Genomic DNA, 20,839 nt, shown 5'->3' with positions numbered 1-20,839 from the left:
AGCGACACCTAGCGGTGGGACCAAGGGTGACGCTATTATTTTTGTACACTTATTTGTAAAGTACAAGTAACAGTAAAACTTATTTATATAACGTTTATTTGTTTTTATTGCGCGAATGTAAAATCCGGTATAAACAAATCCACCCCCCAGTTTCCCGTATCAGATAATGAATATGTATGGCCTGCCTTAATGGCCAGATAAAGAGACTGCAAGTATGTTTATATGAATAAGCGCACAGTTACAAAGGTTTATGGAATATTTCGGCAACATGGAAAATAAAATCAAGGGGCTAGTCCTGGTGATAAAGGACACATATATATTCCGCCAATTACTCCCTGTGACCGGCTTTGTCACATTTGCGGAACACAAATACGACAGTCTGTTTCCGGGCGGAGCAGTTTCAGCGCTGCGCACACAGGCAAAAGCGCCCCACATGCTTCCTGGTGTAGTGCTGCGCAGGCGCGATGTGAGGAAGGAAGATGGTGGCTACCAGGAGAGGCACACGCGTGGGGCCGGAGGAAGGCGAGGCAACGGGAGCGGATTCGGGACAAGCAGAGGTGGGTACCGACACTGCAAGCTTTCTGATTGACATTTTTTGGTTGACCAATAGGTACAGGGTCCCAGATCAGCTTTCCATGATAGGGGACAGTGATGGCCAACTTGCAGGGAAGGGGGTGCTGGGAGTTGTAGTTGAGTAATAGGTACAGGGGCCCAGGTCAGCTTTCCATGATACAGAAATGTGATGTCCAACTCGCAGGGAAGGGGGTGCTGGGAGTTGTAGTTGAGTAATGGCTGCAGGGTCCCTTGACAGCTTTTCTTGATATAGAACAATGATGTCCAAATTGAACGAAAGGGGGTTCTGGGAGTTGTAGTTGATCAATAGCCGCAGGGTCCCAGGTCAGCTTTCTATAGTACAGAACAGTGATGGGAAACTTGCCAGGAAGGGGGTGCTGGGAGTTGTAGTTGATCAATAGCCGCAGGGTCCCAGGTCAACTTTCTATAGTACAGAACAGTGATGGGAGTTGTAGTTGATCAATATCCGCAGGGTCCCAGGTCAGCTTTCTATAGTACAGAACAGTGATGGGAGTTGTAGTTGATCAATATCCGCAGGGTCCCAGGTCAACTTTCTATAGTACAGAACAGTGATGGGAAACTTGCCTGGAAGGGGGTGCTGGGAGTTGTAGTCGATCAGTAGCTGCAGGGTCCCAGGTCAGCTTTCTATAGTACAGAACAGTGATGGGAAACTTGCCTGGAAGGGGGTGCTGGGAGTTGTAGTCGATCAGTAGCTGCAGGGTTCCAGTTCAACTTTCTATGGTACAGAACAGTGATGGCCAACTTGCAGGGAAGGGGGTGCTGGGAGTTGTAGTTGACCAATAGCCGCAGGGTCCCAGGTCAGCTTTCCATGCGGTGATGTCTAATCTGCAGGTGGGTGCTGGGAGTTGTAGTTGAATAATATCTGCAGTGTCCCAGGTCAGCTTTTCTTACTATAGAGCAGTGATGTCCAGGCTGCATAGGAGGGAGGAAGCTGAAAGTTGTAGTTTAGCAACATCTGGAGGGCCACACCCCCCCCCCCCCCCTATACATTGTGAGCTGGGGCAGGGCTGGCAGGAGTGAGAGTAATGGGAGCAGTAACAATGTAACACAATCATTGCTTTTGTTTATAAACATTTCCGCTGAACTTCCCCAGCTGGAATTGTTTCCTTTTACTGTATATTTCCTCTATATCTCTCTGCATTAAGCCCTCAAGCCTAGCAGTTTCCTAATTCACTTGCTATATGTTCCAAACGGCATAGGGGGCCTCCGAGGCAATGGTTCCCCAGGGCGTGCTTGTTGCATAGGGGCTGGACAAAGAAGGCGTGGCTTAAAAAGCCACTCCCCCAGCTGGAAGTGCAGCAGAACATGGGATCTATTATCTGTAGCACCAATGACATTTTATGCCCTGTGTCATTGTAATGGTTCAAATGTTCTCTAGACTGAAGAAAGGAGGTCCCACCTGTGGCCCTCCAGCTATTACTGGACTACAACTCCCAGTATCACCAGAATAGTATTAAAAACATAATAGATGTCAATGCTTATATTTGGGGCTGCAGCTTGCTCATGTTACTTGTATGCCTATACATGGTATTTGGCTTATGTATTTACCCCGGCAGGAGTCAGGGATTCACGTGTTTCTGTTTGTTGCCAGAACGTGGGGATGACTGAAGCCAACACCCAAAGCCAAAAGAGAATGGAACCTCAGTCAGAAGAGCAATTAGAATCTGGGATTGAAGACCAAGATGTCTCCAAGGCACACAAGTCCACCCCCCAGACGGTCACAAGAAGCAGACGCCGAAGTGGCCAATCGGATGGAGAGGTTTCAGAAGCAGATTCAACGTCGTCTAGCCATTCCTTAAGAATGACCCGGAGCAGGCAATCCCTTACCCGCCTAACGGACTCTTCCAGGACTATGAGAAGCAGCAGATCCATTGTGGTGACCGACCCAATTCTGGAACTCAAAGAAGATGTGGAATTATCCGAAGCTGAATCTTTCTGTTCTTCCGTCTCTGCTAGAGATACAAGGAGGCGAAGTACGAGATTAAAGACTTCAGTAAGTCAGACGTTGGCCGAGGGTCCAGCCGTCATTGAAATATCTGATTCGGAGTCCAATTGTTCTTCTGCTTCGGGGGTCATGAGTAGGCGCACTAGGTCATCAAGAATCCAGGCAAGGCAGGTAAAATGCCCACCCCCGCCGCCTGCCCAAATTGAGGAGGTATCAGATGCCGAGTCGTGCAGTTCTGGCATTTCAGAAAATCCAGTAGCCAGACGCATAAGGCAAGGAATGAGATCCACAACGCAGCAAGGAGATGATGGCATAAGTGTTGAAACTCCCACTAAGGAGAATCCAAAACTAGAATCTCCAAAAAAACAGAGAAATAGCAGGTCCGGAGTGGTTCCTGTGGTTCTGGAAAGAAGTGCTTTTGAAGCTGAAGAAAACATATTTTCCCCTCGTAGGAGTTTAAGAACTAGACAACGCGAATATGTATATATATCTAATGAGGGTGTCGATGCAACTGCATCCTCAACCATACCCGAAGTCCTGCCATCGTCCATTAGGGATAGTCAAGAACCACTGGACATGCCCAACGTAGAACAGGACTCTGCCAGCGTATCAAATGAAGTTATAGATCTTGAGCAAGAAGAGACCAGTAGCACCAACAAGGAGCCCAAAAAACAATCATGTGAATTGATGGATCTTGAAAAGGGTTCAAAACAACCAAGTAGAACCAACAAGGAGACAGATGACTTGTCAGAAGAGCGGATAGATCTTGAAGAGGAGCCAGAAGAGCCCAGTAAGGAGTTGGCCAAGGTAACCGAAGAACTGATAGATCTCGAAGAGGAGCCAGCAGAGCCCAGTAAGGAGTTGGCCAAGGTAACCGAAGAACTGATAAATCTCGAAGAGGAGCCAGCAGAGCCCAGTAAGGAGTTGGCCAAGGTAACCGAAGAACTGATAAATCTCGAAGAGGAGCCAGCAGAGCCCAGTAAGGAGTTGGCCAATGTAGCCAAAGAACTGATAGATCTCGAAGAGGAGCCAGCAGAGCCCAGTAAGGAGTTGGCCAATGTAACTGAAGAACTGATAGATATCGAAGAGGAGCCAGCAGAGCTCAGTAAGGAGTTGGCCAATGTAACTGAAGAACTGATGGATCTTGAACAGGAGGCTGTAAACTCCAATAACACCAGCAAATCATTAACCAGCCCTTTAATGTCTGATCGGGTTGATATAGACAGTCAGGTTCTGGAAGGGCCAAGCCATAAGCTCAACAGGGAGAGTCCAGGTAAGGGGTCTGGGAGCAGTAACAGTCAATCGAGCCGCCCTAATATAGATCTATATCTGGATAGCGATGAGAGTGAAGATTCTCAAGACAGTGATGATGCAGAGGTGACTACAGATGATGAAGAAATGGAAGAGGAAACCGAGAACGCAATTGGTACCAGGAGAAGCAAAGAGCGGCCTTTAGAGGATGCCCTTGACGATGGGCTTTTTGTTATTGACACTGTTCCTGGATTAGACCCCAGTAAAACCTACTACATGGATCACAAGAAAGATGCTGCGAAGAGCGGAGACGAGGAGCGCGGAGAAGAGGAAGAGTCAGACGATGACTTTATTGATGAAGACGAGGAAGAAGAAGATGAAGAAAATGATCTGTTAAACAGACCCAATCCTGCCCTGTACGTGGTGATCTTTTTTGTTTGTTTTTTTTCTTTTATGGGATTAAAAACATTTTGTTGTTTTCAAATTGTAACTGTAGCCCAGTACCAACAGCAAGAAGAGTCAGTTGTTACTGAGCAGGCCTCCATTATAAATCCAGGAAATATTGACAGGGTCAGTAACAAGTTAATGTAAAATTGATGAGAGTGCTTTTGTAAGCACTTTTGCAGGTAACATTCATTATTTATTTATTTTTTTCCAAGATATTAAGAGAAATGAGTACTGTTAATATGAATGAATTTTGTTACGACAGCGCCCCCTGCTGGTCAGTTTCCCACATTGATGAAGTTGTAGGGAGAAAGAGAACAGGGCTGATGTTCCTCTGGTTAGGGAAAACATTAGAATCCTCCGGTAACTTTTCTCATGTCTTTCCTAACCAAAAGAACATCAGCCCCGTCCTTTTTCTTTCTCCTGACAATTTCATCAACTGCATCATGGTTGGAAATTGACCAGCAGGTGGCGCTGTTGTAACTAAATCCATTTATATTAATAGTAAACGTATCCCTTGATATCTTGGTATTAAAAAACAAACAAATTGCAATAGTGCTTAGAATAAAGTTGCCCTTCGACTGATTCGGCAGCTAATCGGCCCGTGTAGGGGCACTACCAACCATGTATAGGGTCCCGATATCTGGCCTGAAATCGGCCAGATATCGATCAGGCAGGTTAGAAAATCTAGTCGGATCGGGGACCGCATCGGCTCGTTGATGTGGTCCCCGAACCGACTTTGCCTATACCCGTAATTATAATTTGATCGTTTGGCCCCAGGGCCAAACGATCAAATTAGCCTGGATTCTCCCATTATCGCCCACCCGTAGGTGGGGATATCGGGAGAAGATCCACTCGCTTGGCGACATCGCCAAGCGAGTGGATCTGAAGGTGTATGGCCACCTTAACACTCTCATCAGTTGTTCATTCACTTATTTTAAAGGTTTACTTAACCTTTAAACCAGGTGCAGCCATGTATAGGGCCCCCCTCTTGCACCAGAAGTGAGATCTTGCTAAACGTAAACATCTGTGTTTTTTCTTATTCCTTGAGTTAAGCAGGGCGACCAATTGTGGGAGGAGGGGAAGTTTATTAGCAGAGAGACAGTCGCCTGGACTCAAAGCAGAAACATCCCTGTGATTCAGTTTGGCAGGAAGGGTCAGGGCAGGCAACACAGGCTCCTTCCTATAACATAGTAACCATTTCTCTTTTCTTTCTGCTCAGTAAACTCTCGAGCAGCATTAAAACGGGACTGAACATCAAGGACCTGGGGGGTTTGTGCATTAACTTCGATGGGGAGAAGCCCAACCCCAGGCCGAGCCTGGAAAAGAAGATGAAGAAGGACCACTCAAAGATAGAGGAGGTAACTTTCATCATGTGACACAAATTGCATCACCAAACATAGCACTTACAGTTCATTCAAGGCTGAGGGGTCTGAGTGCGGACTTTACCTTGAACAATAATATATATATATAGGTATATATAATCAAGAAAAGGGAAAGTTGTGCTCAACCACTAAATTTTAAACCATTAGGCAGGGGTGCAATGAGGTTATATATATGTTGTTGTTATATATATATATATATATATATATATATATATAGTTTATTTTGTTTTGTTTCTTTAGGTTCTTAAAAAGAGTGTGATTACCCCTGACATTGAGAAGAAGGAAAGCATCAAGCCATACAAAGAGTCTGCAAATCAGCTGAAGAAGCAGCGCAAGGTGGGTGCTGAAAGTAGGGTGGGCCCCATATAAGGGACAAAGCATGGACATTTAGGATAATATAGAGGGTGTTATTCTGAGACATTTTGCAACTGGTCTTCATTTTTTATTATTTGTTGTTTTTTAATTATTTAGCTTTTTTGTTCAGCAGCTCTCCAGTTTGGAAGTTCAACAGCTATCTGGTTGCTAGGGTCTAGTTCAAACCTAGCAACCAGCCAGTGGTTTGAAAGAGAGACAGGGATATGAATAGAGGAGGGCCTAAATAGAATGATAAATTAATAGAAGTAATAAAAGGTGATTGTAAGCTCTTTTGGGCAGGGCTCTCTTCACCTCTTGTATCGGTTATTGATTGCTTTATATGTTACTCTGTATGTCCAATGTATGGAACCCACTTATTGTACAGCGCTGCGGGATATGTTGGCGCTTTATAAATAAATGTTAATAATAATAACTAAAAACTGCTCAGAGAGGCTAAAATGTAATTTTTTTGCTGCCGGGGTCAGTGACCCCCCATTTAAGTGCTGGGAAGAGCCAAAAGAAGGCAAATAATTTTAAAAAAAAACAAAACAACTATAGCAAAATGAAGACCAGTTAAACTATTGCTAAGAATAGGCCATTCTATAACATAAAGTACAAGGAGTTGGCCTAGGTATTAAGTGCTGTGCCTAAAGGTAGAGACATGGGTACAGAGCACAGGGGCAGATTTATCAGAATGTGAGTTTAGAGCTTTATTAATTCTAATGGGATTTTTAGAAGCAGTTGGTGAAAGTTAGAAATCACCATTTGATATAGGTTGAATAAGCAACTAAAAATCCCATAGGAATTAATAGAACATGGGTGAGTTTCCTAAACTTGCATTTTGATAAATCTGCCCCACAGTGTTGGCACATGTGACCGTGGGCAAGTCCCAGCATGCAGTGCGGCTGTAAGGCAATTTTAACTCTCACAGAAGTCTCCTTCCATTACACCATGTACCATTATGCCGTTACAGGAGGAGAGAGAGAAGACGACGGGACACGGCTGGTTTGACATGAAAGCCCCAGAAATGACGGAGGACTTGAAAAATGACCTGAAGGCTTTAAAGATGAGAGCCGCCATGGATCCCAAACGGTTTTACAAGAAGAACGACAGAGACGGCTTCCCCAAGTATTTCCAGGTAACCCTACCCTGAATGTAACATTGAAGGAGAAGGAAAGGCATTTTGGCATTTTACTGCCAATAGATTCGCCACATTAGTGCCACCTAGAACGCTATATGTATATTCAGCAGAAAGCTTTACCATACCTGAGTAAACAGCCCTAGAAGCTCTCTCTGATAGCAGCTGCCATTTTAGCTTGGTCTTGGTAGCTTCCTGCTGAAGATATAGCCATTGGAAGCTCAGATCACACATTCCTAAGGGAGGGGGGAGTGAGTTCTTATGCATTCTTATGGGAGGGGGGAGTGAGTTCTTATGCATTCTTATGGGAGGGGGAAGCAGGAGAAGGGAGGGGGAGAGAGGAGAGAACTGAGCAGACTCAAGCCCCAAACCTGAAGAAGCCCTAAAAGAGAGGAAGTCTGATATGGAAGAACATGTTCCCAAAAAAGGAGACTAGAAATCCTGTGTTTCTTTTGACAGAGGACTCAGTGCAGCGTTTCTGTGAGTGCTTATGGCTGTATTTACATAGACCTTTCTGATAAAGCTTACTTAGGTTTTTACCTTTCCTTCCCCTTTAAAATACAGAGGGGATTTCCTATTGCCATGCCTGCTGCCTATATAATATATATGTTGTGCTTATTGCCTAGGTTGGAACTGTAGTGGACACCCCATTAGACTTCTACCATTCCAGAATTCCTAAGAAGCAGAGAAAGAGGACAATAGTGGAGGAGCTTCTGGCAGACTCAGAATTCAGGAGGTAAGATGCCCCTCTGAGCGCTCTGGGGACATTGGGGTGGGGAGTAAAGGGGGTATTTAATTACCAGTAGAGGAAACGAATAAAGGGGTTGTTCACCTTTATATTGACTGTGTTGTACAGAGTGATATTCTGAAACAATTTGCAGTTGGTCTTCATTTTTTTCTTTTATTAATTATGGTTTTTGAATTATTTAGCAACTCTTCAGTTTTGGAATTCTAGCAGCTATTTGGTTGTTAGGATCCAACTTACCCTAGCAACCAGACAGCAATTTGAATGAGATACTGGAACATAAAGGGTAGAGTAGGCTTGAAAAGTAAGATAACTATTAAAAAGTAACAATCACAATGAACTTGTAGGCTCTAAGAGAAATAGTTTTTTTTTTTTTGGCTGCCCCCATTTGAAAGCTGAGAAGAGTCAGAAGAGGAAAGCAAATAATTCAAAAATAATAAAAAAAAAAAAAGACCAATTGAAAAGTTGGTAAGAACTGGCCATTCTATAGAATGCTAAATTAGGCATTTAGCTTAGAATTAGCCATTCTATAACATACTAATAGTTAACTTAAAGGTGAACCGCCCCTTTAATATCCAATTGAACCCCTTGATTATACACGCAATGTTCCGACAATGTATGTTTCGGGGAGTAACCATTTACACTTTGCTTTAAAGATACAATAAGAAGAAATACAGAGAGGTCATGGCAGAGAAGGCCGCCATCGCCGAAGGCAAGAAGAAACGAAAGACGAAGAAATTCCGAAAATAATGGCAAAACAGAGACAAATAGGAAGTTGCTTTATAGTGGGAGGAGCTGGCAGAATCTCTGCTCCCCCGAAGAAGGAGATTGGACAATTGTAAATTCTATAACTGCCTGTGTCTCATAGGGACTTATTCTCTATACAGAGAGCAACACCGCGCAGAAGGGGCAGTGCCTTTCCATGGAAAGAGCCTAATGTGGAATACGTGCTGGCCACTAGTCACCCTGCAACTGCCAGATACAATTATATATAGATATCTATATATGTATAGTGTATACAGTATATATATAAATAGACTTTCCAAGCCACAGCTAGATCTAATCAAAATAAATATCAACTGGAGCTTATTTTGTATTGTTCCCTTTGGCTTGTCCATTGAAACCTCTTCTTCTATTCATGGTGTGTATGAAAAGGAGATGCGCATAAGAAATTTACTTCCCCTCCCTCCCCCCAAGGGAAAGGAAACCTTGTACTTGATTCCAACTAAGATATAATTACCCCTTATTGGGGCAGAACAGCCCTATTGGGTTTATTTCATGGTTAAATGATTCCCTTTTCTCTGTAATAATAAAACAGTACCTGTACTTGATCCCAACTAAGATATAATTACCCCTTATTGGGGGCAGAACAGCCCTATTGGGTTTATTTCATGGTTAACCCTTTTACTGCCAGCCATTTTGGTCAAAGCGGAACTTGTATTGCCAGACAGTTTTTGAACATTTTGCACTGTTTCACTTTAGGGGCCTTTCCTCGGGGGGACTTTTAGTTTACCAAGGAAAACAATATATCGTTTTTTTCAGAACAACCTAAGCTTTCAAAATATGGTAGAATTTTTGTGTAATTCCAATTCTGTAACAAGATATAGGCTTCTAAATGTCTAAAAATGCAAAAAAAATCAAATTTTCCATAATATAATCACACATACTAGAAACAAAAATTATTTTATGCACGAATATACAACTGATTTGGAAAGTCCCATGTCTCCTGAACGTGCCAATACCAAATATATATAGTTTTATGGAGATTTCTCACTTGTATAGGTCAAAAACTCCCAGCAGTACACTACCAAATTCCCAAAGCACTGCTCCAAAAAAACTGCATACTTTGGATTTCAAGGCCAAAATTCCACTAACAGAAGGTTTATCCCAGAAAATTGTACATTTTTGGAAAGAACAGATTCTGGGGAATACAGAATAGGCACAACTGTCTGTCTACTCCAAACTATCAAGTCGCAATGCTTTCCTAAAGTTATTGGTTTTTATCAAAATTTGTGATTTTTTTTAAAAATCGCTTCAAAGCTTCTAGTCTATAGTATCTTATCTCCTACAGGTCATAAAGTAACCAAATAAAACACCCTAAATATGAATGCCTGGGGTCCACTGAACAGTTTGATGCCCAATATGTATAGGTTTACCTAAGTATGTGGCATGTAGGGGCCCCAATGTGAACATACCCCCATATGAACTGTCATTTCTGTCATTTCAGCTCCTGCAAAATCAACACATTTACATTATTATATGTGGGATAAAGCTACAAAAAAGTACGCTCACCCCAGAAAGTCATATATTTTTGGAAAGTACACATTCCCCCGAATCTAAAATGGGTACCCATGTCTTTCTACTCCAAAGTACCAAGCCGCACAGCTTTTCTAAAGTTAGCAATTTTGATGACATTTCCAAAATCCCCTCAAAGCTTCCAATTTGAAGCATCTTATCTCCCACATAGCATTAGGTACCAAGATAAAACACCCTGAATTTGAACACCAGGGGTCCACTGAACAGTTTGATGCCCAATATGTATAGGTTTACCCAAGTATGTGGCATGTAGGGGCCCGAATGTGAACATACCCCCATATATACTGTCATTTCTGTCATTTCAGCTTCTGCAAAATCAACACATTTACATCATTATATGTGGATAAAGCTAGTAAAAAGTATGCTCACCCCAGAAAGTCATATATTTTTGGAAAGTACACATTCCCCCGAATCTAAAATGGGTACCTATGTCTTTCTACTCCAAAGTACCAAGCCGCACAGCTTTTCTAAAGTTAGCAATTTTGATGACATTTCCAAAAATCCCCTCAAAGCTTCCACTTTGAAGCATCTTATCTCCCACATAGCATTAGGTACCAAGATAAAACACCCTGAATTTGAACGCCAGGGGTCCACTAAACAGTTTGATGCCCAATATGTATAGGTTTACCTAAGTATGTGGCATGTAGGGGCCCCAATGTGAACAAACCCCCATATGAACTGTCATTTCAGCTCCTGCAAAATCAACACATTTACATTATTATATGTGGGATAAAGCTACAAAAAAGTACGCTCACCCCAGAAAGTCATATATTTTTGGAAAGTACACATTCCCCCGAATCTAAAATGGGTACCCATGTCTTTCTACTCCAAAGTACCAAGCCGCACAGCTTTTCTAAAGTTAGCAATTTTGATGACATTTCCAAAAATCCCCTCAAAGCTTCCACTTTGAAGCATCTTATCTCCCACATAGCATTAGGTACCAAGATAAAACACCCTGAATTTGAACACCAGGGGTCCACTGAACAGTTTGATGCCCAATATGTATAGGTTTACCCAAGTATGTGGCATGTAGGGGCCCGAATGTGAACATACCCCCATATATACTGTCATTTCTGTCATTTCAGCTCCTGCAAAATCAACACATTTACATCATTATATGTGAGATAAAGCTACAAAAAAGTATGCTCACCCCAGAAAGCCATATATTTTTGGAAAGTACACATTCCCCCGAATCTAAAATGGGTACCCATGTCTTTCTACTCCAAAGTACCAAGCCGCACAGCTTTTCTAAGTTAGCAATTTTGATGACATTTCCAAAAATCCCCTCAAAGCTTCCATTTTGAAGCATCTTATCTCCCACATAGCATTAGGTACCAAGATAAAACACCCTGAATTTGAACGCCAGGGGTCCACTGAACAGTTTGATGCCCAATATGTATAGGTTTACCTAAGTATGTGGCATGTAGGGGCCCCAATGTGAACATACCCCCATATATACTGTCATTTCTGTCATTTCAGCTCCTGCAAAATCAACACATTTACATCATTATATGTGGGATAAAGCTACAAAAAAGTACGCTCACCCCAGAAAGTCATATATTTTTGGAAAGTACACATTCCCCCGAATCTAAAATGGGTACCCATGTCTTTCTACTCCAAAGTACCAAGCCGCACAGCTTTTCTAAAGTTAGCAATTTTGATGACATTTCCAAAAATCCCCTCAAAGCTTCCACTTTGCAGCATCTTATCTCCCACATAGCATTAGGTACCAAGATAAAACACCCTGAATTTGAACACCAGGGGTCCACTGAACAGTTTGATGCCCAATATGTATAGGTTTACCCAAGTATGTGGCATGTAGGGGCCCGAATGTGAACATACCCCCATATATACTGTCATTTCTGTCATTTCAGCTCCTGCAAAATCAACACATTTACATCATTATATGTGAGATAAAGCTACAAAAAAGTACGCTCACCCCAGAAAGCCATATATTTTTGGAAAGTACACATTCCCCCTAATCTAAAATGGGTACCCATGTCTTTCTACTCCAAAGTACCAAGCCGCACAGCTTTTCTAAAGTTAGCAATTTTGATGACATTTCCAAAAATCCCCTCAAAGCTTCCATTTTGAAGCATCTTATCTCCCACATAGCATTAGGTACCAAGATAAAACACCCTGAATTTGAACGCCAGGGGTCCACTGAACAGTTTGATGCCCAATATGTATAGGTTTACCTAAGTATGTGGCATGTAGGGGCCCCAATGTGAACATACCCCCATATATACTGTCATTTCTGTCATTTCAGCTCATGCAAAATCAACACATTTACATCATTATATGTGGGATAAAGCTACAAAAAAGTACGCTCACCCCAGAAAGTCATATATTTTTGGAAAGTACACATTCCCCCGAATCTAAAATGGGTACCCATGTCTTTCTACTCCAAAGTACCAAGCCGCACAGCTTTTCTAAAGTTAGCAATTTTGATGACATTTCCAAAAATCCCCTCAAAGCTTCCACTTTGCAGCATCTTATCTCCCACATAGTGTTAGGTACCAAGATAAAACACCCTGAATTTGAACGCCAGGGGTCCACTGAACAGTTTGATGCCCAATATGTATAGGTTTACCTAAGTATGTGGCATGTAGGGGCCCCAATGGGAACATACCCCCATATGATCTATCATTTCAGCTCCTGCAAAATCAACACATTTACATCCTTTATGTGGGATAATGCTACAAAAAAAGTACATTCACCCCAGAAAGCCATATATTTTTGGAAAATACACATCCCCCCGAATCTATAATGGGTAAATATTTCTTATTGCTACAAAGTACCAAGCTGTAAAGCTTTCCTAAGTTTGCAGATTTATATGACATTTTCGAAAATCGCATAAAAATGTTGCAATTTGCCGCATTTATCTCTCACAATTTCTTGATAAAGATCAGATAAAGACAAATCACCCCAAAAAGGAACACCGGAGGTCTACTGAACAGTTTGATGCCCAATATGCATAGATATACCAAAGTCTGCGGTATGTACTGAACCCAAAATGAAAATAGCGCATAAGGATTCTCGCCTGCCAGCTCAGCTTTTGCACACAGAGCCCCCTGTCAGTGTATTATGTGCCAAAACTTCCCCTAACCATACAGTGACCCCCACAAAACCATATATTTTTGGAAAGTACACATTCTGACAAATCCAACAAGGGTAAAGAGTCCTTTCTACACCAAAGTACCAATCTGCAGAGCTTTCCTAAAGTTATTGGTTTTTATGACATTTCAGAAAATCGCCTAAAAATGTTGCAATTTGTCGCATTTATCTCACACAATTTCTTGCGTACAAAGGCAAGTCACCCCAAATAGGAACACCAGAGGCCTACTGAACAGTTTGATGCCCAATATGCATAGATATACCAAAGTCTGCAGTATGTACTGAACCCTAAATGAAAATAGCGCATAAGGATTTCTCGCCTGCCAGCTCAGCTTTTGCACACAGAGCCCCCTGTCAGTGTATTATGTGCCAAAACTTCCCCTAACTATACAGAGACCCCCACAAACCATATATTTTTGGAAAGTACACATTCTGACAAATCCAACAAAGGTAAAGAGTCCTTTCTACACCAAAGTACCAAGCCGCAAAGCTTTCCTAAAGTTATCGGTTTTTATGACATTTCAGAAAATCGCCTAAAAATGTTGCAATTTGCCGCATTTATCTCACACAATTTCTTGCGTACAAAGGCAAGTCACCCCAAATAGGAACACCAGAGGCCTACTGAACAGTTTGATGCCCAATATGCATAGATATACCAAAGTCTGCGGTATGTACTGAACCCTAAATGAAAATAGCGCATAAGGATTTCTCGCCTGCCAGCTCAGCTTTTGCACACAGAGCCCCCTGTCAGTGTATTATGTGCCAAAACTTCCCCTAACTATACAGATCCCCCACAAAACCATATATTTTTGGAAAGTACACATTCTGACAAATCCAACAAGGGTAAAGAGTCCTTTCTACACCAAAGTACCAATCTGCAGAGCTTTCCTAAAGTTATTGGTTTTTATGACATTTCAGAAAATTGCCTAAAAATGTTGCAATTTGTCACATTTATCTCACACAATTTCTTGCGTACAAAGGCAAATCACCCCCAATAGGAACACCAGAGGCCTACTGAACAGTTTGATGCCAATATGCATAGATATACCAAAGTCTGCGGTATGTACTGAACCCTAAATGAAAATAGCGCATAAGGATTTCTCGCCTGCCAGCTCAGCTTTTGCACACAGAGCCCCCTGTCAGTGTATTATGTGCCAAAACTTCCCCTAACTATACAGATCCCCCACAAAACCATATATTTTTGGAAAGTACACATTCTGACAAATCCAACAAGGGTAAAGAGTCCTTTCTACACCAAAGTACCAATCTGCAGAGCTTTCCTAAAGTTATTGGTTTTTATGACATTTCAGAAAATTGCCTAAAAATGTTGCAATTTGTCGTATTTATCTCACACAATTTCTTGCGTACAAAGGCAAGTCACCCCAAATAGGAACACCAGAGGCCTACTGAACAGTTTGATGCCCAATATGCATAGATATACCAAAGTCTGCAGTATGTACTGAACCCTAAATGAAAATAGCGCATAAGGATTTCTCGCCTGCCAGCTCAGCTTTTGCACACAGAGCCCCTGTCAGTGTATTATGTGCCAAAACTTCCCCTAACTATACAGAGACCCCCACAAAACCATATATTTTTGGAAAGTACACATTCTGACAAATCCAACAAGGGTAAAGAGTCCTTTCTACACCAAAGTACCAAGCCGCAAAGCTTTCCTAAAGTTATCGGTTTTTATGAGATTTCAGAAAATCGCCTAAAAATGTTGCAATTTGCCGCATTTATCTCACACAATTTCTTGCGTACAAAGGCAAGTCACCCCAAATAGGAACACCAGAGGCCTACTGAACAGTTTGATGCCCAATATGCATAGATATACCAAAGTCTGCGGTATGTACTGAACCCTAAATGAAAATAGCGCATAAGGATTTCTCGCCTGCCAGCTCAGCTTTTGCACACAGAGCCCCCTGTCAGTGTATTATGTGCCAAAACTTCCCCTAACTATACAGATCCCCCACAAAACCATATATTTTTGGAAAGTACACATTCTGACAAATCCAACAAGGGTAAAGAGTCCTTTCTACACCAAAGTACCAATCTGCAGAGCTTTCCTAAAGTTATTGGTTTTTATGACATTTCAGAAAATTGCCTAAAAATGTTGCAATTTGTCACATTTATCTCACACAATTTCTTGCGTACAAAGGCAAATCACCCCCAATAGGAACACCAGAGGCCTACTGAACAGTTTGATGCCCAATATGCATAGATATACCAAAGTCTGCGGTATGTACTGAACCCTAAATGAAAATAGCGCATAAGGATTTCTCGCCTGCCAGCTCAGCTTTTGCACACAGAGCCCCCTGTCAGTGTATTATGTGCCAAAACTTCCCCTAACTATACAGATCCCCCACAAAACCATATATTTTTGGAAAGTACACATTCTGACAAATCCAACAAGGGTAAAGAGTCCTTTCTACACCAAAGTACCAATCTGCAGAGCTTTCCTAAAGTTATTGGTTTTTATGACATTTCAGAAAATTGCCTAAAAATGTTGCAATTTGTCGTATTTATCTCACACAATTTCTTGCGTACAAAGGCAAGTCACCCCAAATAGGAACACCAGAGGCCTACTGAACAGTTTGATGCCCAATATGCATAGATATACCAAAGTCTGCAGTATGTACTGAACCCTAAATGAAAATAGCGCATAAGGATTTCTCGCCTGCCAGCTCAGCTTTTGCACACAGAGCCCCCTGTCAGTGTATTATGTGCCAAAACTTCCCCTAACTATACAGAGACCCCCACAAAACCATATATTTTTGGAAAGTACACATTCTGACAAATCCAACAAGGGTAAAGAGTCCTTTCTACACTAAAGTACCAAGCCGCAAAGCTTTCCTAAAGTTATCGGTTTTTATGAGATTTCAGAAAATCGCCTAAAAATGTTGCAATTTGCCGCATTTATCTCACACAATTTCTTGCGTACAAAGGCAAGTCACCCCAAATAGGAACACCAGAGGCCTACTGAACAGTTTGATGCCCAATATGCATAGATATACCAAAGTCTGCGGTATGTACTGAACCCTAAATGAAAATAGCGCACAAGGATTTCTCGCCTGCCAGCTCAGCTTTTGCACACAGAGCCCCCTGTCAGTGTATTATGTGCAGTAACCCCCCCTAACTATACAGTGACCCCCAGAAAACCATATATTTTTGGAAAGTACACATTCTGATGAATTCAAAATAGGTAAAGTTATTTTTGTACACCAAAGTTACACCTGGCAAAGCTACGCTAAAAACAGATCAGGAACACTTATATAGGGATAAAATGTGATAAAACCACAAAAATTGTGCAAATCAGTGAAACAACAAAATAAGTTACATGACAGTGTAATTAGTGGCCAGAATATCTGATCCAATAGTTACGCTGTCAAAATAAACAGTTTTTAGGTAAAAGAAAATAAAAACAAAGTGGTAATATGAAAAAAAAAAAAAAAAAAAAAGCAAAACAAAAAAAACCAAAGTGTTTGTGTATACATGTGTGTACATGTGTAAAAGTTGTGTGATAGTGTGTAAGTGTGTATATGAGTGTAAATAAGTGTATAAAAGTGTGAAAAATGAAAAAAAATAAAAAAAATAAATAAAATAAAAAAATGCTAAAATGTGTGCTGTAAGTGTGTGTAAATGTATGTAAGTGTGTATAAATGTATGTAAATGTGTGTATAAGTGTGTAAAAGTGTGTAAATGCAATAAAAAAAAAAAGTCCTTACCTGTTCCTGAAGACCGATCGCCTCCTTCGTCATTTGGGCCGGCGCTGGGGGAGAGGGAGGAAGCAGGAAGCAGCAGATGCGATGCGATCGCATCTGCTGCTTCCTGGAGGGTCCTGCGAGCGATCGGTTCGCAGGACCCTGATGACAGCCCCCCTGGCACATTGCCCAGGGGGGCTGTCATTGTTAGAAGCCCTCTGCAGCGGCGGCACATGCCGCCGCTGCAGAGGGCAGCGCTTAAACGCCAACGACGTATGAGACACGTCGTTGGCGTTTAAGCCCTTTTACTGCCAGCACGTATGCCATACGTGCTTGGCAGTAAAAGAGTTAAATGATTCCCTTTTCTCTGTAATAATAAAACAGTACCTGTACTTGATCCCAACTAAGATATAATTACCCCTTATTGGGGGCAGAACAGCCCTATTGGGTTTATTTCATGGTTAAATGATTCCCTTTTCTCTGTAATAATAAAACAGTACCTGTACTTGATCCCAACTAAGATATAATTACCCCTTATTGGGGGCAGAACAATCCTATTGGGTTTATTTAATGGTTAAATGTTTTTTTAGTAGGTTTAAGGTATGGAGATCCAAATTACAGAAAAATCCCTTATCTGGAAAACACCCTGAGCATTCTGGTTAACAGGTCTCATACCTGTACTTCCAAAAAAAACAATGTCTGGGAACACAATTGGTCATTGCATCCACAAATACAAGCTGATCCAGAAACCCCGCTGCCTTCCCTGAGGTGAAGTGGAAATCTGTTGTGTGGTCTGACCAATCAACATTTGACATTCTTTTTGGAAATCATGGCCGCCATGTCCTCAGGTCTAAAGAGGAGAAGGACCATCTGATTTTAATTGTGTACTAACAACAAAAGTCAGCATCTGTGATGGTATGGGGGTGCATTAGTGGAAATGGCACGGGGAGCTGGCACATCTGTGATGGTATGGGGGTGCATTACTGGAAATGGCACGGGGAGCTGGCACATCTGTGAGGTATGGGGGTGCATTAGTGCAAATGGCACGGGGAGCTGGCACATCTGTGATGGTATGGGGGTGCATTAGTGCAAATGGCACGGGGAGCTGGCACATCTGTGATGGTATGGGGGTGCATTAGTGCAAATGGCACGGGGAGCTGGCACATCTGTGATGGTATGGGGGTGCATTAGTGCAAATGGCACGGGGAGCTGGCACATCTGTGATGGTATGGGGGTGCATTAGTGCAAATGGCACGGGGAGCTGGCACATCTGTGATGGTATGGGGGTGCATTAGTGCAAATGGCACGGGGAGCTGGCACATCTGTGATGGTATGGGGGGTGCATTAGTGCAAATGGCACGGGGAGCTGGCACATCTGTGATGGTATGGGGGTGCATTAGTGCAAATGGCACGGGGAGCTGGCACATCTGTGATGGTATGGGGTGCATTAGTGCAAATGGCACGGGGAGCTGGCACATCTGTGATGGTATGGGGGTGCATTAGTGCAAATGGCACGGGGAGCTGGCACATATGTGAGGTATGGGGGTGCATTAGTGCAAATGGCACGGGGAGCTGGCACATCTGTGAGGTATGGGGGTGCATTAGTGCAAATGGCACGGGGAGCTGGCACATCTGTGAGGTATGGGGGTGCATTAGTGCAAATGGCACGGGGAGCTGGCACATCTGTGAGGTATACCTTTTTTGATAGACCAGCCCCTAATTTGTAAACAGGCCCATAGACCTGGCCGGCCGGACCGGCAATCTGTGGGTTCGGGCAAATGCTAGAGGGGCTGCTGTAAGATGCCATAGACACTCACTATTTATTGGGCTAGTGGGGGGCTGTTTGGGCCTCTGGGTACTTGGAATGCCAGGGACTATTTTAAATTCCAGTTCCACCCTGGATACTGGACCGGCTGCAGTCTTGCATCAGAACTATTGGAGGAAAGTACCAGGTCAGGCCCAGCACAGGTTGTTTTCCATTGTTTCTTCAGTTGTAAAGGCAGTTTCCCATTGTCTTAGGTGCCAAGTGTGCAGTTACCCCTCTCTGTGGGAAGGGAGGAGCCTTTCAGTGGGTACGGCTTTTAGAGAACAGGGCTGCCATTTTTAAAAAACGGATACTTCCATGATTTTTATGGGGCACTTTTTATTTATAAATGACACTGTTGACACAGCAAATAATTCCCTCTGCCATTTAAACTTTTATTCTTGAACCAACAAATGTATTTGTAGCTGTAATATTGGTGTGTAGGCGCCATCTCAGTGCATTGTGCCTGAGTCTGAGCTTTCAGCCAGCGCTACACATTAGAACTGCTTTCAGCTAACCTATTGTTTCTCCTACTCCCATGTAACTGGAGGAGTCCCAAGCCGGACTTGGATTTCTTACTATTGAGTGCTATTCTGATACCTACTGGGGGCTGCTATCTTGCTCCCTTCCCATTGTTCTGCTGATCGGCTGCTGGGGGGGGGGGAGATTATTGATGTGAAATATGGGCTATTTATTTAATCAAAGGACCACTATGCCCCAATATTACTCTGCTTAGAACAGGGCAATACCTGTGCTAGGATATGGTCATGCTGCCATAACCTCATAACAAATGTATCCAGCTCCCTGGCTAACCAACATTTTATTTCCAGACCAAGGGGGTTTATATGAATTTGCCCCTCCCTGTGCTGCTATAGCCCCTGCCCTTCTGGGAAGGCTTTTCACTGGATGTTGGAACACTGTTATTGGGATTTGCTTCCATTCAGCCGCCATAAATGGTTGGGTACTGATGTTGGGGATTAGGCCTGGCTCAGGGTTCCAGTTCATCTCATGTGGGTTCAGTTGGGGTTGACTTTGGGGTTCTGCGCTGGCAATGATGAGTGTGGGGTACATATCCAATTGCAATAATTACATGGGGGGGGGGGTCTACTTACTTTTGGCCATACAGTATGCATATATCATGGTTGTCACATTCACCTTCAGATGTCCCCCCCCTAAGGACAAAGTGTAACCTTCTGCTGCACTGCTGTATAGGCATTAAAGCACTAAAGGAGGGCTATGGGTTGCTATAAGTAAGGCTTTGCCTGGCAACAGTGGCACATTACACAACACTGAAGCTGCAAGAGCTCTTTCTAAAGCCTTCATACTAGCCAAGGGAAATACGTATGAACCTCAGCTTTTAAAGGAGAAGGAAAGGTAAAAACTCAGTAAGCTTTATCAGAAAGGTCTATGTAAATACAGCCATAAGCACTCACAGAAACACTGCACTGAGTCCTCTATCAAAAGATTTGTTGTGTCTGTTTTCCTCTGCCACAGACACACGCAGCTCTCTCCTGCTCCCTCCCCCCCCTTAGGAATGTGTATCTGAGCCAATCAGCAGGAAGCTTTCTTATAGTCTGAGCATGTACACTGGCCTTGGTGCAGGAGTGAGGCATTATGGGAACTTTCTTTACACAGCTCAGCGTTTTTACTTTACCTGTTTGGCTTCTGATCATCTGAACGGGAGAAATATGGGGAGACTTAACGGCACTATTGAGAACTGAAGGTATGCCTGCAGCTTGAGATTAACTCTTTATTAGCCTTTCCTTCTCCTTTAATATTTTCAATACCCCAAAATAAAGGGCAAAAGGGCCCAGGTTTTATAATGCAAAGTTATTTAAACAGAAATGTTCCCAGTTAAAGGGGAAGCTCACCTTTAAGTTGACTTCTAACATGCTACAAAATGTCCAATTCTAAAGGCTGCCATACATGTGTATGGGCACTAACGGCGGGCCTACAATCGGCCAGATCTCGATCGGGCAGGTTAAAAAAAAAAAAAAATCAGTTGGATCGAGGACCACATTGGCTCGATGATGCGGTCCCTGAAC

General features: G+C 42.7%; 1 non-coding gene across 1 annotated transcript; it reads left to right on the top strand.

Moving 5' to 3' along the window:
- Positions 1-398: 398 nt before the first annotated feature.
- dnttip2 lies at positions 399-8,945 on the top strand. The gene is made up of 7 exons (XR_004223646.1): positions 399-557; positions 2,186-4,206; positions 5,457-5,595; positions 5,860-5,955; positions 6,947-7,111; positions 7,738-7,847; positions 8,513-8,945. It is a non-coding gene; the product is annotated as a deoxynucleotidyltransferase, terminal, interacting protein 2 (transcript).
- Positions 8,946-20,839: the final 11,894 nt, after the last annotated feature.

Source organism: Xenopus tropicalis, chromosome 7 (genome assembly GCF_000004195.4).
Source record: "Xenopus tropicalis strain Nigerian chromosome 7, UCB_Xtro_10.0, whole genome shotgun sequence".
In the NCBI taxonomy this organism is placed as follows: Eukaryota; Metazoa; Chordata; class Amphibia; order Anura; family Pipidae; genus Xenopus; species Xenopus tropicalis.
Note: the sequence above shows the minus strand (reverse complement) of the source record. Positions and strands in the feature narration are given on the sequence as shown.